Genomic DNA, 25,178 nt, shown 5'->3' with positions numbered 1-25,178 from the left:
TCCAGGAGCGCTGGAGCTAATGAACCCTGCTTCCATCCTAGATTCATGCCTGGTGGCTGAACAACTCTGGTGCCTCGGGTACAGGGGGAGCAGAGCCTGTGGGGTGGGCTGGGGGGGCAGTGTCCCCCGGGCGGGCGGTCACCAGCTGCGCTTTTGGGATACCCTAAGCCTGGTTAAACTGGGGTCTGTTCACAAGCAATACACAGAAGCAGGCTAAACCTGGGTTCAATCCACACAGCTCATCTTCCCTTCTTGTTTCTCCCTTTTAACTTTCCCCACAGAAGCAGGACACCCCCCCAAACGTCAGCATGACACCCCCCCAAGCCCACCGCACATCTTCCCTGTATGCTTTCCAGCCAGACCACCCTCACCAGGACCGCTGCCCAGAAATCCAGCGCCCACCTTTCATCCTACAAACACCTCAGCAGCAACCAAACCAGCCAGAAATGGGGAGAAACCCCACCACCCCCCCCCCCAAACACCCCTCTCTTCTGGGCAGTAAACGGCAAACCCAGAGTCACTGCACCCAAAACTGAGGGCAGGACAGCCTGGGCTCAGAAGCACCACATGTGTGTAGTCCTGCTGCCTCCTTCACCTGCAGTTTGGGGGTACACAGGCAATGGGGGGGACCCTCTCTCCCCCAGGAGGCAGCTCTGCAGCATCAATCCCTGGTTCCCCAAAGCCAAGGACCCAGCCCCCTGGAATTGGAGTCAGCAGCTTCAGGGCCAGCACAGGCGGGGAGGATGGAGCCCACCAAACCAAATACTGCTTACACCAAACTCAGAAGAAAACTTTTATTACTCTGGGAATTTGGTATTAACTGGTTATTCCTGCAGCCCCCCAGGCTGAGACACACGGGGCAATGCATGGCCATGCTCGGGGATGTTCAGTGACACTAAACCAAGCCCTACACTTGCAATGTATGGGGGGGGGGGGGTGATTTTGGGGAACATTGCTTGGTGACCCTAAATCCTAGCCAGCTCATTTTTCCATAGGACGCACAAGACAGGGATGTGGAAGCACACGGTGAGTGAAAGGTATTTTATTGCACGGGAGCCGTGCAGCCGCTCTTGGGCACCCCACAGCAGTTTCGGGAGTGATCTGTACGACGTTGTTCCCTCTCAGAAGGGGGAAAACACCAAACCCCCCTTTACTAAAACAGCACTCAGCAGGAAGCTGCTGCACACAACAACGATTATATTTACCTATCAAAAAAAAAAAAAAAAAAAACAAAAACAAACCACACCAAAAACTTTTCTGTTGTACCTAAGAAATTAAACTTAAAAAGAAAAAAAAAACATTACTCACCCCCAGTCTCCTCCACACCCTCGGCTCTTTTACTCTGCAGCGCAAACTGGCCCTTTAACCCCCCTGCAGCACCCACCCAGGTGCGGAGGATTGAGCTGGGCAGGGCTGGGGGAACCACCCTAAACTCACCGCAGCTGGGCAGCCCCGGGCCGAGCCCCTGCAGCCCTTGCTAGCAAGGGAAAAATGTATTGTGGAAAAAAAGCATGGAAATACCACCCCAAACCCCCCGTTTTAGCTAAAAATGCACATCTTACCCTCGATTTAATCGTGCATTTGTTAGTGAGAAGCTCAGTTTTTCACCAAATTAAAGGGCTGGGGAGGGGGTACACACGCCTGGCACTTGTCCCTGCAACTGGGCTGCCCCCCTGCAGAGTCACCCAGGCACAGCCCCCCCGCCCCGCACCCCTTGCTAGCAAGTGAAAAATGTAGGGGAAAAAAGCATGGAAATACCACCCCAAACCCCCTGTTTGGGCTGAATTCGCAGCCGCGAGTTTAGCATGCATTTGTTAGTGAGAAGCTCAGTTTTTCACAAAATTAGACCGTTGGGAAGGGGCTACACAGGGGGTGCGCTTGTCCCAGCAATTGGGCTGCCCCCCTGCAGAGTAAACAGGCATAGCCCGCCCCGTGCCCCCTGCTAGCAACAAAACCTTGCATTAGAGTGAAAAGCTTGGTAGTATCACCCCAAGAGCTGAAAATGCAAAGAGCTTACCCTCGAGTTTGTGCATTTGTATGTGAGAAGCTGAGTTTTTCACATGCAAAGTGATGGGGCTGGGGAGGGGGCACACAGGGGTTGCGGTTGTCCTTGAAAAAGGGCTGCCCCCCTGCACCCCTGCTAGCAAGAAAAACTTGCATTACAGTAAAAAGCATGGGAGTATCACCCCAAAGGAACCCCAAAAACCCTCCTAGGGCTGAAAATGCAGAGAGCTTACCCTCGAGTTTACCGTGCATTTGTTAGTGAGGGGCTCAGCTTTTCACAAGAAAATAGAATTGGGGAGCGGGTTTCCCTTTTTTCTGCAGCAATTCCCTGCCACGCTGCGAGCCCACTGTCCTGCCCAAATCTGGGCGTTTGGGGTGCTGGGGGGGGGGGATCCCAAAGCCACAGGCTCTGCTATTGTAAAGAGGAGCACAGGGAAATGGGGGGACCCCTGCAACCGAAAGCCCTTTGGAAGGGAGGCGGGCTGGGGAGCAAAGTGCTCCCCCTCATCCCCCCCTGTACACAGGGGGTGCTGGGTATAGGGGGTGCGCACCCCACCTGGGTCACAGCTGGCCCCAAGGGGTGCTGCGGGTCCTGGGGAGCACATGCAGGACCCCCCCCCCCCCAGCCTCCCTCCTCGAAAGCCCACCTGAAACCACACCGGCAGAGATTTTTTTTTTTGCCAGTTTGCAACTGAGCCTTTATGTCTCTCAGAAAAACAAAAGCCCCGAAGAAACGCAATTAAAATATTATAATTATTGGTGTTGGAGTATTTGCTTTTATCGGCTCCTATTAAAAAAAGATGCAAATAGAGGTGATTTTAGCATTCCAGTCAGCCTGGCTCCTTCCTACAGGGATGCAAATATTTGGTTCAGTCAACTTTGTTGTGTTGATTTTCTAGTTTCCCTCTTTATTTTTTCCTTTTTTTTTTTCCCCCCCACAAATATACTCACACTCCTTCCCCGACAGCCGAGCTCCCTTCGTTTGCAACTTCTTCTCCCCATGCTCGCCCCGAGCAGAGCCCCGTTACCGGAGAGTTTTGGGGGGTCCCCGGGGTGGTGGTGGTGGGGTCCCCAGTGCCCCGGCGGGGGCTGACCCACCCCGGGGGGCTGATACACGGAGGTGAACACACACCAACCCTCCCTTGCCCGAAACACCCAGGCTAGAGGGAAAGCAACACCCTGTTTGGGGCGTACAGGGGGAGCAGGGGGAGCCGGGTGCTGGGCTGGAGGAGACTGCTGGGAGGGGGGGCGGTATGGCGGGGGGGGGGTGGGGGGGTGGTGGTTTGCAGGTGAAGCAAAGGCGAGGGCTCGGCTGGGGCAATTGTGATCCAAGAGCCCCCTCCTCTGGCCAAAGTGCGGTCCTGCTGCCCCGGGAGAGCGGAGCACAGCACCCCCAAGTGGGACAGGACCCCCCGGGGCAGCCTATAGGGTGCTGGGTGCTGTGTACAGGATGCTGGGTGCTGTATACAGGGTGCTGTGTACGGTGTGCAGGGTGCTGGGTGCTGTGTACAGGGTGCTGGGTGCTGTGTACGGTGTGCAGGGTGCTAGGTGCAGGATGCTGGGTGCTGCGTACAGGGTGCTGGGTGCTCTGTACAGGGTGCTGTGCACCCGCCCACCAGGCATCCTGCTGCTTCTTTGCTTTTAATCACTGCTAGAGGTGATGAAGGAGGTGACTGAGAGGCCACACAGAGCCCATGTGTGTGTGTGTGTGTGTGTGTCCCGTGTCACCCCAGCAATCCAATATTTTCTGCCAGCTGGCACCGAGTCGCTGTGCCAGGCCGGTGATGCCCAGAGCCCCCCACGTCATGAAGCAAGTCTCCCCCCCTGCCAGGGAGCGGAGAGGTGGCTTTCAGCTGGGAGCCATCCCTGGGGACAGGACAGGTGGCACAGGAGAAAGGACAGGGGGACAGGACCAGTAGCCACCCCTCAGTCCAGTCTCAGTACAGCACTGGGCTGGGGGGTCTGGCTGTGCTGCACAACGGTCGGGTGTGATTAAACGGGATTATTTGGGCTGTGAGAGGGCAGGGAGCGATGACACGCTGCTGGACACCCTGTCCGGGGATGGGACAGGTGGTGGACGGTGAGGGAGGATCATTGCTGTTATTGCCATGGCTTTGAGAACTCAAATTACTGTGCCTTGTGGAAGGACTGGTGCGGTATGGACTGCATAGGCTCAGAGAGGGGCAATGTATGTGCTGTCTTTCTCACTGTTAGGGCTTGCTGTAAAGCCAAAAACTTCTCCTCCTGCAAATCAGTGAAATTACCCTGGAATTTTATTTTTCTTCCCTTTGCAGGGAGCTCTCCTCTCCCTGCACCTCCTAATCCAGGTGGGACCACTTGCCCCCCACCCCTGCAGGAATGCAGACCCACCCTGCCCACCTCCCTTCCCCACCAGCACTAAGAGAAGACACCTGGGACATCCCAAACTGGGTATTCACAACCCGGCACCGGCACCACCTATGTAAATAAAGGAAATTTCTGCAAGATTCTGGTGTTTGGAGCTCAAGAAGAAGAAGAAAAAAAAAAAAAAAAGAAGAAGAAACGAGAATCAGCAAAAAGAAAGGTTTTTGTCCTTTATTACACTCAGAAAGCAGCTTCATCCCATGTCCAACCACTCCCTCACAATGCAGAACATAGATGCTGAGGCTAATTAACTCTCTAATTAAAGATTAGAGCACTGTTGTTGTTGTTTTTTCCCCACAGGGACAGCCTTAAATGCAATCTTGGTAAGTATTACACGAAGTTGTAGTGGTGGCTCCGGCCACTGCTTTTGGAAAATGCATTGCAAGATACAGAGGATGAGCAGAGCTGGGCAGGACACGCTGCTTCTGACTTGTTTTGGGAAAGCAGAGAGCAAAAGCAAAGCAAAAGGCAGGGGAAATAGTTGTGTGGGTGGGAGGGATCCGTGGGGATACGCCCCGGCTGCATTGCTCCCAACCTGTAGCTCGGGGTGATGGTGCTGAGGCAGGACAGCTGGGTGAGGAGGAGATACCGCAGGGGAATGTGACTAGAAATAACATGTGAAATCAGCCCCTCTTTTTTTTTTTTTTCCCCCCCTCCTCCTCTCTCCAAGACCAAAAAAATATGAAAAAAAAAAAGTTTTTCATGACGTTTCAGACAGTCAGGGGGACTAGTGTGGATAAAACCCCACAGAAAAGCAAGGGGGGCAAAAGGACAAGGCTCCAGCCACCCACTTTGTCTCCTGGGGGTCCCAGAAGCATCCCCCATGCCCCCCAGGTGCCCTCCCCAGCCCCTTTCTCCTTGCTCTGGCTCCTCACATAACCTCAGGGCAGTGCTGAGTAAGGCTCTTGTCCTGCCTTATTAAGTTTACCTTGACCATAAAACCCACAAGATTATAAAAATGCAAAAAAGGCCATTTGCTCTTCACCTCCTTCATCCTTTATTTTGCACTTTCGATCAAATTCCAGAACAGCTGATTCATTTCCCTGTTTCTAACCCATTTTCCTGCGGAGCTCTCATGCCAGAGGGGCTCCCCTAGGAGGGGACAGCCAGCCCCCCACCCCCTGAGGTGGGGGAGCCCACCCAAACCCCACTTTCCTCCTAAAACTAGCCCCTATATTGGGGCAGAAATACTGAGTTGAGGATATTTTCCCAGCAGAAGCAGCCCAGCTCAAGCCCCTCACAGCCACCCTAAGCCTCAAAGCAACAGGCTGATGGAAATGAATCATATCAAGTCTGTCTTCTTTTTTATTTCTCTATTGTTTGCCCTTGTTGTGGAGAAACCTGTATTTTAACCCTAATTGTCTCCCGGCGGTAATGATTAAGGCAGGGCTGGGTGATTTGCATTACAAACGCCACAGGGCTTCTGGTCCAGCCCTGATGAATCGCAGGCTCAGTGTCCAAAGCCCATTAATACGTGCTTGTTTTTGCCGTGGTTTGTGAATGCCTCGCTGGAAAAGGAAACTTCTCGCTCCTCCAGTGGTCACCAGTTCACATTCCCCATCAAAGCAGCATCAAAATGGGGCAGGGCAGAGATTCTGAGTTTTATTTTTCCCTTGGGGCAAGGGAATCAGCCTGGAGCTGCTTTCCTACCTCCTCCTCTCACTGATGCAGCACAGAAGCCCGGTGTTGGGAAAAGCTGTGGCTCAGACCACACTCACTCGGTCACAGTTTCAAGTATTTTCGTAGGCTGGAATTCAGTGTAGTAATTCAGGAGGTAAATCCCTACTTGGGGCATGAATACAGCTAACCCAGCGGAGGTGATGTGCTGTGTAAGTCATCCCTCTGAGGGGATGCTGTGCCAGACACACACGGAGCCATGTCTGTCTTACACCTTCCCTTCCCCTGACAGCCGTGAGCACCTCGCTCCCGCACCGCTCAGCATCCCTCTGCTATCTGCAGCTACTGCAGGAAGGGGCAGATACGCTGCAGGCAACGGCCCCAGGGGTTTCATGCAACCTCTCCTAACACGTTAAGGATGGCTTTGGCTGTGCAAACCCTCCCAGCAGCTCTAAATTGAGCAGGAGGGTTGATTCCTACACCAGGCTTGAGCTAGGACTGATGATCCTCCCTCAGCTCACCTTCCACTGAATCGGGACAGCTGCAGGCACAGGCGTGGGTTTACTCGCTGCTTCCCCAGCAGCTTTCTCCCTGGTCCTCCAAACCAGCGCTCATCCCAGGAGGGATGTGGGAGCAGAGCAATGCCAGCTAGCTGAAAGCCCTCCTAGCACCGCCTGCGAGGAGTCCCCAGGTCTCCTGTCCAGCTTCACCAGGGTGCTGCAAGCACAGCAGTGCCTGCACGCAGGTCTCAGCCCATGTACACACAGCTGCACGTAGTACAAGCTCCCCAGGAGGGGGAAACCCCAAAATAGATTCTTCGTTTGGGGAATTTAACCGTTATCTCTGGAATTAAACACAATAGAACTAGATAATTACACAGCCAGAATACCTATATATAAAATATTTTATATGAAATCTGCATATTAGAAGAATTCCCATGAGAAATCATGCAAAGCAACAAAAATTTGGGTATGGAAAGAAGTTCGTAAATAATGAATATGTATTGGAAAAAATGAAATATATTCACTTAGAAAGCAGAGTAGTTGCTAGGCTGGTAAATATCAGTCTATAAAGAACAAATTGCAGTAGAGCCTTAGTTTATTTAGTCTTATGTGAGGTTTTGTGAAGGCTCAGTCCAACCCACACAGCAGCTCCATAAATGGAGATTTCCATTATTGTTTTGCAGATTAAAAAACACAAGCTGCTAGTTGAGGAAGGACATTAACCTTCTTTTTTATTACTTTTTATAAAGTGACATAACCAGTTTCATTATATTTTCAAATCTCAATGAAATGAGCAGTTTTCCTGGGATTTAGGCATTCCCCTGCAGTATGTGAAACTTAGCAGTGCTGTTACTGGTCACAAGACCTCAACACCAAAAAAAAGAAAAAGAGTCAAAGCAAGCCTAGCTCATATCTTTATTCATGTTTGTCAAAAACCCCCACAAAAACAGCAACATGAAAAGGTTGGAAAACCAGAATGCACATACAAGAAAACATGTCTGGTGAGTTGGAATAAATTGAAGAGGATGATGCAAATCCTGCTAGAAATCACCATTTGGGAAAGCAAAGAAAAAACGATGTCTCTTGGCATTAAGAGCTGAAAAAACACATCCCCACCTCATATTAATTCTGAATCCACTGCCTTCCCAACAGGCAGGGCTGGTTAAAGCCCCAAGTCACGCTGAATCCCCAGTGGCATTGTCTACTGCAGCCCCAGGGCTGCCCTCACCCCCCGCCCCACACAGCCACCCACTGGGGAGCAAAACTTAGCTTTCACCAAAAAACACCTAGTCCCACCCCATTCCCAGGAAGAAATATCTCCAGTATGCAATTCAAGCAAGCTCTAAGGTTTGCTAAAAACAAGCAGGAAAGACAAATACATACATATATTTTAAATTACATGAGGTTTGGGCTATTTTATCACACCAAGCAGGAGCCAGCAGCACAGCTGCATTCTCAGCACATGACACCCCGCATCCCGCCCGACTCCCCAGCAGCCCCACCTGAGCCGGGCTGTGCCCAGCAAAGAAACACTTGCCAAAAGTTCTTTCCTTGCCAGACACAAGCCAAAGCACCACAGCAGCAAGAAGCAGGACCTCCTACACGCAGCCGTGCCTGAGGGTATCCCTCTGAGCGTGCCTAAGAAAGGTGAGGAGATTCCCCCTGCCCCCCCCCCCCCCCCCCCCCCGTTCCCCATCAGAGATGATTAGTGTGAACCACTAACGAGCCCCTACCAGCAGCTGGATTGGGTCTCGGCCTTTTGCCGCAGTGGGAATGTCGCTGATTCAGGTCCCCCCAACTCCTAGCTGGGGAATAGACAGCCAAAAAGCAGAGCCTCTCCCCAAAAGCTGGAGGAGAGCAACAGGGTGCAGGATTTGGGGAGATTTCTGCCCCCCCCCCCCCCCCCAGCTCCCTGCGCCTTCCAACAAAATTTGCCCAAGCTCTAATCCCACTCTATTTTACCCCAAAATACAGAGCCTTTGGGGCCACAGAGAACAAAGGGACGTGGTCTGGGGCACAGTCACAGTTCAAGGGTTTCGTAAGGGGACAGACAAGCGTTATGGATTTCCACGGGAGCTGAAAGCACACGAGAGCCACCAGCCAGGAGTGATCCTGGTGCAGCCTCTGCTTGTGGGTCCAAGCATTTGGACGGGGCCACCAGCCCTGCAGGGAGCATGGTCGGAGACTGGGCGCATCCCTCCAGGTCACCCCGGCTGCAGAGATGGCACCGTGTCTGTCAGGGGGGTGATTTGGGGCTGCGAGCTGGTGCCAAAACCTCCCCTCTGACCCCAGGGCTTCAAAGCGGCCTGGCGCCTGGTTTAATCAAAGCCAAGAGGTCTGGGCATCCAGAGCTCTGCAGCAGGGAGGGGAAAGAGAGCTTATCAGGGCTGGCACACATCGATTGCGTAGGAAACAAAATACTACAGCTGGCATAGAAATGAACTTCAGTCGTGTCCTAGCCCACGGAGAGGGGCTGGTTCCTCCTGCTGCCGGCAGCGCCACGCAGAAGCAGCGACAGCCCTGCGTACGAGCAGCCACGCACACAGGGGCACATCTGGAAATGAGGCATCGCTGGAGGAAAGCGGGAGGCCGAGCCGAGCCCGTCCTCGCTGCCTCTGCGAAACGGGCGCTGCGGCGCGGGCTTCGCGAGTTGCTGTTGGTGAACGTAAGGGCAGATCTGATATCCATAAATCAACATATTACTCATTTTCGAGCGTTGCAGTCTGACAGCTGTTACATGAGCACATTGTTAGGAACTGTCAGGCAGTGATACATGGTGCCTTTTACAACATATGTTGACTTTTATCTAATGTTGTTCCATAATTAGCCCCAGGGAGCAGGAATCTGGGCAGCCGGCTGGCTGTGTGATCTCGGCTAACCTTTCCTGCCGGGGGGAGAAGGGCAGAGCCGGGAGGGCTGCGAGCTGGGGACAATTTGACGGATGCAGGAGAAGGCAGGTGGAGTGTGGATGTGAGTGGTACCCGCAGCCTGTCACCTGGGGGACAAATCGAGTCCCATTCCTTTCCCGGATCCCTGAGTGTTTTGGAGCCATCATAAGAGGTAAAACAAACCCCAAGAGTCTTGGGAGCTTTCCTCCTGGATGGAGCCCTGAATTTCAAGCTCAAAACAGGATCGTGGCCCTGGGGGTCTGGGATGAGGAGGGGACCCAGGGATACTTCTCCCATGCATGGAGGAAGGGGGAAGGCAGGGATGATTTACAGATGGGGACAGTAGATAAATGAAGGAGCAGATGGTGGAGTTAATGAGTGGAAAGGGTAGATGGATGGACAAAGAGATAACGGAGAAAACGCGATAATGGATGGTTGTGCTTCTATCTAGATGAGGACGAACGTGCTGACATGTCCTCACAGCCTGGCTCCTGGATCCCTCTCCCTGAAGCTACTCACAGAGGTCCGGCTCTCACAGCAAGCTAGCGGGAAAGTGGGGAGTGGGACCCCCTCCAGCCGAGTGGGTGAGGGCTCTGGTTCCTCTGCAGCAGCACAGCCGTGGCCAGCATCTCCCCTCGGTCCGAGCGTGGTGTGATGAGCCTGCCTGAGGCTGGCAAACCAGGGAGGACCCCAGCTCCCCAAACCGGCTGCAGACGACTCTCCTGCATCCCGGGGCTGTGTTTCTCTCACACACATAAAGATCCAGCAGCCCGCAGTCACCATCCTGCTCACCACCCTCACAGTCCAGGACACCCTTCACAAGCATCTTTGTTGTCACCAAAAAGGATTGACCCCCTCTCTTTGAACTGTTCCCAGGCTCCTACTCCACCAAAACAAGACGTTGCTTTCTACAAAGCAGCGCTCAGCTTCGTGGCTTCATCCTGCAAGCGGAGAAACCCAAAGAGACCTCCTGGCTGGAGGGGGACACTGTCCGACTGCAGCAGCCCCCCGGCCACCTGGGGTGTTTTCCCTTCCTCACTGCAGCTGCCTTAGCTTGAAAAACAGGAGAGGCAAATAAATCAATAAGACATGAAGATAAATACGCTTTTCAGCGCTTGCATGTTGCAGCTGATTCCTCTGGACCTGCTGTGGTGGCTGCATAATTCATAAACTCACCAGTAATATGCAAATGGTGCAGCTCCTGCCAGGCTGGCCCGGACAGGCCCGGCTCCTTCCTCACCAGCAGCCGCCACGGCGGGTGCCGGCGGTGGCAAACATGGCCATGCTGGAAGGGCGAGCGGCACTGAGCCCCCCTCGTGCGTGGTGCTGGGGTGCAGAGCTGCCGCTGGGGCAACAGGCTGGGTTGCAGGTTGGGCACCGGTGGCTGCGATCCGTCTCGCTTCCTGCTGAGCTTCAACCTTCATCGTTTTGGGGAGAAAATATTCCCTTGCGCAGTTTGCATTCGGCCCACCCCTGCTCCAAACCCCCTCTGCTGTGCCGGTGGGGGCAGGTCCAGCAGGATGGCCGTTGCCCCACAAGCTGTCCTGGCTGCAAAACTCCTCCTTTTGGGGTCTGAAGCACTCACAGACGGCAGGATCCCACCAGAGAGTGACCTGGGAGCAGCCTACGGTCTGGAAGAGGCTGGAGGCCGAGACACAGCTCAACACCCAAGTGCCCATGAAAACTGCTCAGTGGGGAGCAAAAGCCTGCCAGCCCCACGGTCGAGCGCAGACCACTCCCGCTCAGCCACCACCCATTTCCAAATCTTCCAGGCGGCGCTTTATCTCCACCCCACAAAAGCCATTTCCATCGGTGTCTCAGAATAAACCCAAGCCAAGAATTTGAGAAACTCTTGCAAAGCAATTGATAAAAAGCTACGGACATGTCTGATGCTAGGCAGTCCATCAGCCCACTCACCTGTAGCACAGTACTGGGGATGGAGAGGGGCAGAGTTGAGCTGCATAGCCCCAAGCCCCTCTCACTGCTGGGTTACTGTTTTTTTGGGTTTTTTCCCCTGGAGAAAGACATTTTTCCTAAACATTTACACTGTCCGCATCACCCTGGAAGAGGGGAGGGTTCAGCAATGATCCAGCAAAATACCTTCACGGGTGCTGCAGTCTTGTGAAACCAGGGTGATTTGTGCCACCACATCAAGGATGACATCGCCCGTTAAGCGTTGCACTGGTCCCAGGGAGCCCCTCTCCTCCCTCAGCCACCACCTGATAGGTTTTATCTGAGGAGCTGGATATTTCAAAAGAAGGATTTGAGAGGTATTTCCTTCCCGTCTTTGAGACAAACACAAGAGCAAAGGAAAGCACCAGGCTAAGACCTTGATGCAGCAGAAGGGAAGAAAACCTACATGCTTTTATGAGAGATTAAATCAAACTTAGTTGCATCTTAAGCCACTAAAGGCTTAAAAACTCCTCAAAGAATAGGCTGTGCACTTTGGAAAAACCTCCCAGGGCTTTGCTAAAAAAAAGTTGATTTAAAGTTAGAGGGCAGCCTGCTTAGCTGAAGAGCCAGGACTGCCTGAAAAGTAGAGTTTGAGGGGAAAAAGGGGGTCTGGGTCCCCTGCACAGGGTAGCACCGAGCCCTGGTTCAGCTCTGCTCACCCGAGAGCAAATGCCATCCTTCATTATGGCCACGTACAACAGGCATTAATATAAAACAACACGAACTTCTCAGACGGAAAAGTACTTTATTAGTCATCTTAGCATCATCAAGGACTTGTTTCAGGCAGCGTGTGGAAGCCAAGGAGCTGGCTGGGGGTGGTCAGCAGCGGCCCCACTGGGGATGCTGCAGATGGTACCCACCTCGCTCAGCCCCAGGGCTGCTCCCAGCTGAGATTCCCCCCACTCCCAGGGGCTGCGACAGCCTTCGCTCCCCCCTGCCTTCCCCGCTTCGCCCGTTCCTCCTTCATCCTGACAGCAGTGCTTACCAGGAGTGGCTGCTTTTCCCAGATAAATAGCTTAATTAGCTTTCTATCGACTCAGGCAAACACACTCCTCAGGCAGCCGCTGGGAGAGGAGAGGCAATCAAGCCCCTGGGAGCAGACCCTGCACCCCAGCAGCACCACGGGCTGTGCCGCGGGCAGGGCTGCAAGCTGCCGAACCAGGGGGAGGTTAAACAGTCTTTGCCCCCTCGAATCGCAGGTTGGCTGAGAAGGGCAGATCCAGCCCCCAGGAGGGGTTTCTGGTCCCCATGTGAGCATCCCTTGAGCAAATTCGATTCTGTATTCCCCAGAAGAAACAGGCAGAGGGCGAGACCATGGCAGGAGGACAAACCCAGGGTGGGGGAAATGAAAAAAAGAAAAAATAAATAAATAAAATCAAGCATCTGCTGGACAGCGAGGCTGGAAATCGAAGCGCGAACACCAAATATGTCTGCAAGACACAGGCAAAATTTTTAATCTCAGAAATTGGCAAAAGATATGAGATAGCTGGAGAACAATCAGCGCTTCCCTTCATGCCTGGAGGAACCGACAAACTTTGCATAAACAATTTTCCTTCCCTCTGATCTGGAAAGGCTGCCACCCAGCAGGGGGAGAGGCCAGCGTCGGTCCCCCGTGCCCTGCCCGACAGCTGACATGGAGAAAGCTCAACCCAGAAGGTGCCCTCGAGAAATGACATTAATGGCCCAAGAGCAGCAGGACGGGGGTAATGCAACAGGAGAGAGTTCAGCAGCATCTGCCCTGAGCTCGGCTTCTGATTCCTGGTCAGAAGGTGCTGGGCTGCTTCCTAATCATCATCCCTCATCCCAGCCACCCTGAACCCCATGGGCAAACGTAGTTCCCTGCCGGGTCAAATGCCATCCACGTGAAGTGGGGTGGGGTGGGATTAAAAATAATAACCTCCCCCAGGCAAGCCCCCCCCCGACTGCACCACCCTGAGATGTGCCCTGGCCCCAGACAGCACCGGCATATTGATGCGATGGAAGATGCCATCCGCCTCGGCCAGGAACCAGCTCCAGCGCGGGAGACAGATACCAGGAGCTCAATTTGTGTTTGCCTGAGCCAAGGAGAAAATCTAATTAAACATGGCGTTGGGGCTTGGAGAAGCTGGGGATGGGGCTGGAATATAAAGCATGGTTGCTTCCCGCAGATCAGAGGGCAATATTAATAAACCCACGGAGGGGGACTAGAGGATCAGCTGGTAATATCGATAAATGTAAAGCAAAGACAAAGCAGCTGGGGAAATATTGGATGGCAATGCTGATAAAAACACAGTGGGGACTGCCTTGACAGCAGGCTACAGACAGCCCTGCCCCGGTGGGCACCGCAGCCACCCACCTGCTTCTCCGGCAGGGGATGGCGTGGGGCATCCCAGAGAGCCCCACAGCTTGTCACAGGGTGAATTCTGGCCTGTCAGGCTGCTACCCTCATTGCTGTGCCCCCAAACCTGCAGCCTCAGAGCAGCAGCTGCCCTGCACGTCCCAGGGCCAGGTCATGGCAGAGAGGAGCCGTGGAGGGACAGGCACAGCACCTGGCATGAAGCCTGGGCTAGGAGCTGGGGATGGCAAGCAGGGACAGCAACGGCCAGGGGCCGTGTGGGAGAGCAAAGCGGGGTGGGCTGGGGGCACACAGCACCAAAGATGTTCCCCATTTGCTCCATCAGCTGCAGGGTTGCAGGGCTATTGCTGAAGGTGGAGAGGAGGGCAGGAGCAGTACGGAGGGCATGGCACAGCCTCCACAGGTCTTCGCCTTCCCCAGTAACCTGCATTCTTTCACCTGATCGTGAGCATGAAAGAGGATTTGTTTCCTCCCACGCAAGGCAAAGGAGAGCTCCTGCATCCTGGTGGGAGATGGAGGAGGGAAAGGGGCCGTGGCTCTTGCAGCAGGGACGGCAATCCCAGGTGACATCTTGCACAACCTCTCGTGGAGCAAGGGAGCTGGTAGCAAAGGCACAGCTAGCACCTGATGCAGAAATGCAGCACGAAGCTGCCTCTCCATACTGCAAGAGACCTCCCTCGCCCCCTACCCAGCCTTGCCCCCCACTGTCCTGGGCACCACACAACTCCCATTTCCCAGCGGGGAGAAAAGAGGCACAGGGAGACAGCCCCAGCCCCTGGTGCAGGCCACCAAGCCCCAGCTGCTGCGGACAAGGAACGCTGTTGGGGAGCAGGACCAGGGCCCCTCGGAGCCTGCCTGGGTGCTCGGCTCAGAACCCCCCCAAAGACAGCACGGCTCCGCAGCACCCAGCCCCTGCTCATTTGCGCAGCTCCCCTGGGGAGGGACGTGAGCCACTGGTGACCTCGAGCATCCCTGAAGCCCCTCTTGCAGGGATCCAGCTCCCACAGCCACATGCCCACCGCTCCCTCCACTACCGTGCTTCAAGCTACCCCTCCCCAGCCTGCCCCCCAGCAGCACACCCAAGCCAGGGGACCAGAAAGAGCCACTGGGTGCATTTTAAATAAAAGATTGCGTCTTTCAGGGCTATTGGAGCGATGATTTAAACGTGAAGTCAAAGCCAGTAATGGTGTTGTCAGAGCCGTAGTGGTAACTCCAACCAATAATTCACTGGTAGGCAGTAACTGTGCCTCCAGCCAGACCCACCCGTGGTGGGCACGGTGCTTCCCCTTGCCCTGCTGCGCCCCCCTTTCTCCCTGCCAGCATCACCCACCCTGGCAGCACAGATTTTGGATCCCACCAAGGCTGGGAAAGAGCCAAGGGCCAGGCCCAGAGCCCTGCAGGAGAAGGATGCTGCCCAGCCCCAACGATGAGAGAAGAAACAAATTTGTTACCTGGAGACATTCAAAACACTAGAAAGGCCTTGGTTCATCAATGATCGCAGCCCAAGTCTTCCTCTCAGCTCCTGCACCCTTTGAGAGAACCCAAACCGCCCGTGAGAAGCCCCAGCTCTCCCTGTGGGGCTTAAAAGCCCTGCTGAGAGACACCTGTATGACCCCCGCCCCAGCCCCGTCAGCACAGCTGAGCCCCCCGCCTCTGCCGGGGTACCGGGGGTTCACGGCTGACGTGCCCACCAGTACCCTCTTCCCCCACCCCAGCGAGCATCCCTCATCCCCACGACACCCTGCCCCTCCAGCCCACGACCCGCACACCCCTTGATGACCTCCTGCAGCATCATTTAGCTGCACAAATGCCTCGGTCACAGCCTCGCAACCTCGTATTTGCCCACTCATTTCCCCCTAATGCAGCGTGAATCAGTTCCCCCCCATTAACACCAGATCCAGCTTGGGAGGGCTGGCCCCCCCAGCTCACCCCTCTACCTTCTTGTGGGGCTTCACGAAGCGTGGAGCAAAGCTGGATTGGAGCACTTTGGACTCCCAAGCAGCCCCTGGCTCTGCCCACTCCTGCTGGGCCACACCGGCACCGCGGCACCCGCATCCCAAAACGGGACTCCCACAGCAATGGGGACAAGGGACAGTTGCAGAGAGAAAATCCCAAGGGAGAAAATCCCACTGCAGGGCACGCAGAAAAGCCAAGACCATGGCACCCAGCTACAGGGCTGGGGGGACGCAGGATACAGTTTTCGGCGTCGCTGAATGGGACAGCAAAGAGCAAGAGGTGTCGCTGAAGGCGGGAGAGACCCAGCGAGAAGTCCCATGTGGCTGCGTTGCTCACAGAAACCCGGCAGGAGGATGTACCTTGGGGCACCCCAAAGCACTGGAGGGCGCCCCATTGCCTTCAAAGAAAAGCCCGGCCTCCTCCCACATCCCGAGGGAGAAGCGTCTTCTCCGCAAACCTCCCTGGGGCAGCCCCCCTCCTCCCCAAAGCCCCCTGACCCAAATCAATGACACGGACAAGTCTTTCATTATTTTCTTTTTTAGCAAATGTTTATTTATATCAAAATACAAAACATTTCTGAAGCAGGGTAATGTTACATGAGGAGCAAGTTAATCGATTCCAAAACCCATCATTCTCCTACAGCATGGCTAGTTGTACGTAACATTGCAACACTGCCAGAATTTCTTATAGTGGGTACATGAAAATAAAAAAAAAAACCAAAAAGTCAATCTATGAACATGCAATGTTACTGGCGATAAATTGTTAAGTACTCAGCAGGCCTTAAAATCCCAACAGGTAGAGACCGAGGGACCAGCTACTCCCAGTAAGGCAGGGCTTCAAACTCTCATTTCTTCCAATTTTTGTTGGCTTATTAGCATTTAACTCACTAACTGACAACAGTCCAAGAGCCAAAGGGACCCAACTTTCTTGGCAGAGTGGGATTATTGCTTAGAGCTATCAAAGCAGACCCAGCTCCCAGCCCTCCCCAGGGAGGACGGGGAAGGGCAGGGACGGCGCTCACAGGGCGAGAGCCAGGAGAGATCTGCCTTGGCCAAGCGCTGCGTAGGTCGGGCTGAGCTGGAAGATGTAAAACCCCCTGGCTGAGGGGGCTCGGTGGGTTGTTATCCCCTTAGAGACAAGCTCTGAGTTCGCCCGGCCGCTGCCTGCAGTAGGGGGGCCGGGAGGAGCGGGCAGCGCTCCCGGCGAGGTCTCGGTTACCTGCCGAGGGCAGGCTAGCACCCAGTCGGAAGGAGAGTTTGGGGTGAGGGACCCCCACTTGTGCCCCTCATCGCACACCTGGGGAGAGATGCTGAAATTTGGCTTCCCCTCCCCGCAGGCCCGGACCAGCTCCGGGCAGGAGCCCAGCGGTTCCCGGGGATGCCGATGCCGAGCACGCTGCCGCCGGTCCCTCCTGCTGGCATTTTACCGGCCTTCGTGAGCACGGAGGCCAAGAGCAACAATACAGATACAGAGAGATTATAGAGAGCGCGGAATAAGTTTCGTATAAGGCTTTGGTACAGCACCATCATGTCAGATTTATTTGTAAATCGTTTACAGAAAAAAAAAGCTTACTGAAAAAATAGTGTTTTGTTTCTCTTTTTTTTATCTTTTTTTTTTTTTTTTTAATTTATTTTCTTCTTTTGAGGAACATACCTGAAGTTCAAAAATTAACCCTCTAGTTGCCGTCTGGGCTCCCATCAAATGCTATTTTTGCTGTGTGCAATTTAAAAAACGAAGCGACTCGAACCCAACTCCCACTAACCTGTTACACAGCCCGCCCGGCTTGCAGCAGCCGCCCTCGCCGCCCCGGCAGGCAGCGGCCGACGGTTCGCAGTGCACAAGTCAGTCAGATCAACACCACAGAGATTTGGCAGCTGATCGCTACTTACTTTTTAGTAGAAATTAAAAGAAAAAACCCAACCAAACAAGAAAAAAAAAACCAAACACCCCCAAAAAACACAATAGAGAAAAAAATGAAAGTCACGACGACAAACATTATGGAACCAGCGGCACTAAAGTTTCCTTTATTGTTATTGTTATTAAAAAAAGTCAGTTCCACTGGTTACCATTGAAACAGCACCAAAGAGCACCCTAACGTGTGTTATACATTGTAATACTCGACATTCAAGAAATGGAAACGAGGTTGGATGGTCTAGTCTTTATATCCATAGGCAAGAAATTCTTCTGGAAAAGAGGAAAAAGTTGTCCCACACAACCAGAGACCTGTTGGGTCCGGAAGAAAATCCTGCCTTAGGGGAAAACACTATGGAGTTAGGAGGGAATTAAAATCAAGAGCTACCTATGGAGGTCTACGAGGGTTCAGAGACTCTACGAACCTATCAAAGGGGATTAATAAGACTGGGCTCCCTAGGAGAGCCAGGGGGCCTCCCCTGGGAGAGCCGGAGATGCTCCCCAGGGGATCCAGGGATGCTCCCGCAGGAGCTGGCACGCAGATGCGGATCTCCGAATGCCCAAAGGATGGCTCGAAGAACTTAGGGCAACGTAGGTGTTTCGGGGAGGATTTCTGCAGGGCTTTCCCACGAGGGAAACGCCAAGGGACCGGAGCCCGCACAGCCGCACAGAAGGTTCTACATCCCCCCGGGGCCGCAGAAGCATCCCCCGCCTGCTCTCTGCCAGCCCCCCACAGAGGGGCAGGGGGGGAAAAAAAAAAAAAAAAAAAAAAAGATAAGTTTGGCCTTAAAGTGCATCTGGGAGGGCAGGGAGTGGGTGCCAGCATCCCCCACCGAGCCAAAACCTCCCCAAGCAGAGACGGGCACTTTCCCACACAGCTCTTCCCACCGCTCCCAACAGCCGAGCGGGAAAAGCCTGGGAGCGGGCAGGAAGCAAATACCACCCCCACCCCGAAAAGCAAGCTCCCGCCAGATGCGCATGGCGGATGGAGGAAGCAGGGTTGGCGTGTACAAAATAAAGTAAATATCAAATAAAACCAAGGGAAGCAGGACGATGCTGTCGGCGCGGCCGCCCCTTTGTCCCGTGGCATCAGGGGAGGGGCGGCTCTTGATGTGTCTGTTTGGCATCCAGAGGGTTAACGGTACTGTGGAAAGTGTGCTTTGTAAACATTTACATACTTCTTTTTTTTTTCCTGTTTTTTTTCTGTAAGTGATTCCAGGGGAGATGGGGAAAGGAGAAAGCTGCCCGCCCCCCAGCCCACCCCCAGCAATACCCCAAAGCCCCGCTGGCCAGGAGGCAACGCAGCCCCCCAGCCTGGACACCAACCAGCGAGAAATCTCATCCCTTCTCTTTCTCCTCACATCCTTTGTCCTTTTTTTTTTTTTTTCAACATACAAAATACTCACTTATGTATTTACCGCTAATAAATGCAAGTTAGTCCCATCAAACATGCTTTGCTTCGATATCAAGAATTGGTGCTGAACAAATCTTGGCTTGATATTAGAAACATCCCCACCCACCCCCCCCCCCCCCACCCTCCCCCACCCCGACGAAGAAGACAGAAAGATCATGGAAAATACAGGTGACACCTACGGAGGCCACGGTGCCGCTGCAAGGGGCCAGCTCCCAGGCATTACATTCCTGCCTCATCCCGTGACAACGGCAAGGGACCTCTGCCCGGCCCCAGAGGGATGAGAGCACCCAGGGTCTGCGCTGCCGTCCCCTACCTCGCTGCAAGGACATCTGAGCCCGAAAAACCCAGCATCTGGGTCTCCGCACTGGGCCAAGGACTGTGGGATCCAGCCCGAAGGGAGCAGAAGCTCCCCCTCGCTGCCTCAACCCCCAAATCCTGCCCCAAGGAAGGCAGAGGGGATGGCTGGCCGCTACCAGGCATCACTCAGCCCCGAAACTGGCACTTCTCCCCCCTCGCTGCCTGCATGGACGCAGGAAAGGGGACAGAGGGGCCCGGCGGGTCCATACTGCTTGGCAGGAGAAGCCCCGAGCGCCCCCAGCACCCTCCCCACCGTGCCTGCTGCCCACCGAGCCGGGGCTCGATGCCCTTTCACCCACCGGGACAGCGAGAGCCCTGCATCCCGCCCCGGCGCCCAGCCGGGTACCGGCAGCCTCCACCACACCAGTAAAAACCCTGATGGTGGGAGATCTTTTGTTGGTTGTAGAGGTATCGATATGCCTACGGAGAAGGTGCCCTGCTGACGCCGGGTGCGGGGACCTGGGGGGACCCCCACCCGCGGCCACCCCGGCGGCTCTGCGGGGCTCCGTAAGCCATAGGAGGGTTTCATAAACCCTAAGGATTTATGACGGTGGGAAGGACGGGCAGCCGACAGCACCCGGCGAGGTAGCGGCATGGGGACCTTGTCCCCGCAGTGTCCCCCCATCCTGTGCCACCCCCGCCGGCTTGCAACCGGCGTCAGCCTTCCTGCTGAAAATAGCACCCTTGGAGCTGAAATTTGCCTTATTTCTCTGGGGAAAAAAAAAAAACAAAACAACAAACCAAAACAACAAAACAACAAAAAACAACCAAGCAAGACACAGCCCTCGGTGGAATCACCACCACCTCGCCGTGGCACTGGTCAAGCCGGCAGCAAATGGGGTGCCTGGGCTCCCCCCGTCCCCAAGCTTTTTCCCTTTTCAATTTTTTTTTTCCCTGTTGAAACAGCAAAGCGACAGCAAACAGCGGCGACGCCGAGCCGGCAGCGGGACGGCAGTCAGAGCCAGCAGACCCCCCTCGGAGCCCCGTGAGCCCCCCAGCCTTGCCCAGCCCTCTTCTCTCCCTCGCCACTGTATTGCTCAAACAGCACTAGGCATGGATACAAAAATAAAACAGCTATGTGACTTAGATATATATAATTTTTATATATATATATTTGTATATATTTTTTTTTGTCTATTTATAGGTGGATGGAGAAGCAGCGAAGCTGAAGCGCAATATAATGTAAAAATACTCGCTCTGCTCCCGCTGTTGAGACTCTCCCCACCTCTGACAGCCTCTCTCATGCTGCACAGAAGTTTCTGACACCTATTACTAAGGAATTATTTTAAATATTTGTTCTCCCTCCCTTCTAAAATAGAAAGTAAATATATATTTGTTTAATTTTATATACAACGCAGTTTCAATACACCAATATCCTTCTTTAGCTAGAGATACTGGGGCTCATTTCTCAAGTTTGTTTGTTTTTGTTTTTTTTTTAATCTAAGTGCTGGGGGGGGAGTGGGTGGAAATGAGAGGAGCTTTCAGACCACAGGACTGCCTTCGCCCGGGAAGATGGGCACCCCCCCTTTGCAGCCCTCTTGGTCCCCTGTAACCTCAGGAGAACAAGAATAAAAGCCCCCCTGCCTGGGAGAGAAATTGTCATTTCGATAGTAAAGCAAAAATCTGGGCAAACTCTCCTCCTCAGGGAATGCCAGCCCCTCCATCCTGCGTGTCCCGCCCCACTGCAACCAGTGTAAAACCCCTTAGCTACTGCTACAGCGCATGCTTTCGACATCCGAACCCCCTTGGCCTGGACCAGCCCGTCTGCCCCCCATTTCTCTTGCCCACCCCCTCCCTAGGTACGGTCCTTCGTCCATCCAGGCACGTATCACAAGCCAGCCAGAGCCCTGGGGACGCTCGTCGGCACATGTCCCGAGGTCACCCAGCACCGCTGGGCAAGACACCCACCGCCACGCGAACGAGAAGGAACAGACAGCTTGGACGGCGCCAACCTGCCAGGCCAAAACGCGTACGAACGGGGGAAACGGGGCAACACGGCACCCGGGGAGGGGAACAGGCTCCCACCTCCAGCCCCTTCCCAGGAGCCAGCGGCTCTGCACTGCTCCTCACCACATGGGGATGTACAGACTGAGGGAAACAAAGTTCAACGCTACGTTTCTTCTTTGGCTGGCACAGGCGTTGCCAAATCAGAGGTGCCCCCGCCGCTTCCCCAGCCTCCGGTACTTGGCTCGTGGGCTTCCCCGGCAGATTGCGAACTGGAACAACTTGCGCTTCCCAGACTCTCCTCCCCAGCACGCGCAGGCAGAGAGGAGGAGAGATACTCAGCAAAAACAACCCCAACAAACCAAAGCTAAGCTGAAGGGGGGGGAATGGAGGTAAACATCCTGTTTTCTTTAAGGGTTACCCCGTGTCCAGACACCACGGGGATGGGCTCCCGGAAAACGGTGAGCACCCAGCCTCAATTCAGCCGCCCCTGTGCCCAGCACCAGTATGCTTTGCCAGTACCGGCTGCAGCACCATTAGTGAATGAATCCCCTCTGTGCTTCAGACCCTAAAAGTCCTGCTAATGAGGCTTAAAAAAAAAAGAAAAAGACGCTCCGAAGAACATCTTGTCCCACCGAGGAGCCACCGCTGGGACCGGCTGGCATGGCTGGCGCCGTGTTTCTCAGCCCAAGGGACAAATTTAGCCGTATCCCTCTCATCCCTTCTGACTCATGCTTCTCTGGGAAGAACAGATGCAAAGCAAAATGCTTTCACATGAGTAACCGGAGAGCAGCATCTAGAGGGATTTCAGAGAAGGGTTTCTGCGCAGCGGTGCTTTTTCTTTAAACGACTGCACCAGAGATGAGGCAACGTGACGTCTCCTTCCCATGTCATGCCCCACGTGCGTCGGACACGCAGAGGAGAGGACCCGTCACTCCTGCTTCTCAGTATCACGGCCCAGGGGTGAGTCACATCCGACGAACAAAGCAAAAAAACCAACGGGGGGAACAGTGAAAATAAAAGCGATGCGGTTGCGTGCAGCAGGGATGCAGCGCAGGTCACGCCGGCCACGGGGCAGCTGTGCCTGTCCATTCCCAAACCCCCGCCGGGCTCCGGCTGCTCCCAGCCCCTGCCCAGCTTTGCCCATCCCAATCCCCACCCCCCCCTCCACCACGGCTCTAAACACTCTCCCCTAGAGACAAACATACCCCCGACATGCAAATCTACTGGACTTCTGCATACCTATCTATCTTTGTCCTACGCTTCTCTATGTATTTATATCTCATATATACATTGCATTTTACTCTGGTTCCTTGGAAAGATATCCTTCCACAGAAAGCATCGATTCTGCCAGCTTGGGACACGTGGAAATCCCTGAAGGCAGCCGGTCCAGCCTCGCTGAAAAACACCCCCAGCCAAGAACTACAGCTGAAACCAACCCAAAACTCAGAGAACTCCCAAGTCTACATCACTGCCTGAAGCAGGAGGAGAAACCAAAATGCCAGGCAGATTTTGTCCTAATATGGACTGAAAGATATGAGCAGCAACGCATCTCAAATGCTTGTGTCATGCCCGGATGCCCTGAGACATGACTAAGCCCTGCCAGGACTGTGCCCGGGCTGCCGAGCACAAGCCCTGAGCCCTCAACACCCCTGGAGGTAGGTACAGCAAAGTGGATACTCCCTTTATATTCCCTCTACGTTTATACAGTCAAACACCGTCACCTCCAGCCTTTCCCCCAAAGCGGGTGGCACTGAACCAGCTGACAAGGAGACGAACATCAGACCACCAACCTGGAGCCCACCAGAGACCGAAACCAGCCTCCAAGTCACGAGTGACCGAGGCGCCGCAGCAGCAGCAGCGAGCATCCTACGCTGGGAAAACCATCGCCTGCTTGCCCAGATGCTCCCCACCACCCTGGCAGCCCACGGGGTCCACTCTGCTCGGGGGGCACCTACGCACGGACTCGGCGAGACTGCAAACCAGGCCAGTGCCTCCCGCCGAGGGCTCCAGCCCAGGTTCGTGCTACAGGTCTGTGGCAGCGCTGGGAAGAGACCCTGGGACCCTCCAGCTCCCCCCATCCTACAAACCCGTCGCTCCAAGTGCCCGTGGATGCAGTTAACGGCAGGCACAGAAACAGGGCCCCTCAGGCGAGCCCTAAACGCTCCCTCTTTCCCCACTTACACCAACCTGCATTTTTCTTTCACGTTAACATTGCAACACTGAAACATCAGTGGGTTTGCACAGCAAAGTCACCTCACAAATACGTGGTCGATCGGCTCAGCAGCTCCCGCTGGAAAAGCAGGGAAAGCTGCCCCACCGCCTGCCTGCAACGGCACAGCACAGGTTTGATGGAAAGGACGCAAGGGACGGCACTCCACGACCACCCCTCTTTCCCGAGGGATCTCAGCGACGCCCTCGTACCTACCTCTCCACGTTACCTCCCCTGGCTCGGGGCAGCTGAATCCTGCAACCCCCACGGCGGCACGAAAACGGCGCTGGAGCATCCCCACCGCAGCCACCTCGCAGGCGGAGCCACCAGGAAGGACCACCCGAACCTGGGCTGATGCCCACTACGCTCATGCCTCGGCGGAGGCCAGGGACAAATATTCTTGCGATTTAGAGGCATTTTTTCACTGTGGCCCAGGATTTTTCCAAGGGACCTAATGAAACACATCACGTTCGCAACGTGCAAGGAGGAATCGTACGCTTACTGATAAAGCAAGAGCCGTCTACCTCAGACAAGCTTACAAAATAAGAGAGTTTGGCCCAGGAAGATAAAAATCAAGATATATTTTGCAGCATGAAAGAAAAGAAAAAGAAAATGAAGCAGCAGCAACTGTGTTTGCAAACCACCAAAGCGAAACGGAGTTCAAACAGGGATGAAATGGGGAAGCGTTTGGCATCGTCTGACACAGCTTCGATGTCCCAGGTCCGCGGGAGGAGAGAGGAGCGACCCCCTGAAGGGCATGGAAACCAGAGGGCTGGGAGAAGCGAGGAGGTTGCCAAAGCAAGAGGCGAGCCCGTCTGCCAAAGCACGGCCCGAGTCTATCGGAAGGTAACTCGGTCTAGCGGGGAAAGGAGTTAAGGATGGTTTTAGGGAAGAGCCGCTTCCACGAGGCGCCCGGGCGGGATTTCCCACTCCAGCGGCGTGGCAGGTACACGGCTGAAAGAGAGAGGGCTGCAGCTCCAGCCTCTAAAGGTCGAAGACCATGAAAAGCAGGGGGCCCAGCGGCTCAAAACACCTGCAAAAGGAAAACAACTCTCAAAAGACTGACCCAGCAAGCCGGCGCGCTCCGTCAACCTTCCCTGCACTCCGAGTCCTCTAGAGCTCCTTAAGACAGGATGGGGGCACGGTCCCGAGGTAGCGACCTCAAGAGCCTGAAGACACCGCCTCGCCCGTGCAAACGGGCGCCGTAATAGTTTGGAAAGCACTCAAATGGAAAAACAACCTTCTGCTAGAGAGGTTGAGGCAACGAGAGCGAAAGGAAGAGCAAGTCAGCCGCGGCGCGGCCAGCACAAAGCCTCCACGCCTCCCCCCCAGCGGGGGCATCCCCCAGCCCCGATTGTCACCTGTCCGTCGGGAGCAGCCCGGCTCGCCGCACCGCGCCGGCTCGCCGCGCTGCTGAAGTTACCGGCGAGCTGAAGGTAGCCAGGCAGAGATTTCCCCCCGCTGCCGAGCGGGCAAATGGCATTAAATCAATTCAGATCCGAGTGGATTCTAGGGAAATCCCTAAAACACACTCAAATAAAAGAAATCCGCAGTCATACTGTTAGCGAAGTTGAATTCTCGCTCTGATAGTTGAGGGTGTTACATCAGGTCACTCGTCACGTACTCAATAAAAAGCCCTGGTGCAGGCTGGAAAGAGAGGAGCATTTCTACAAGACCCTCC

Source organism: Leptosomus discolor, chromosome 22 (assembly GCF_034619465.1).
Source record: "Leptosomus discolor isolate bLepDis1 chromosome 22, bLepDis1.hap2, whole genome shotgun sequence".
Taxonomy (NCBI): Eukaryota; Metazoa; Chordata; class Aves; order Leptosomiformes; family Leptosomidae; genus Leptosomus; species Leptosomus discolor.
Note: the sequence above shows the minus strand (reverse complement) of the source record.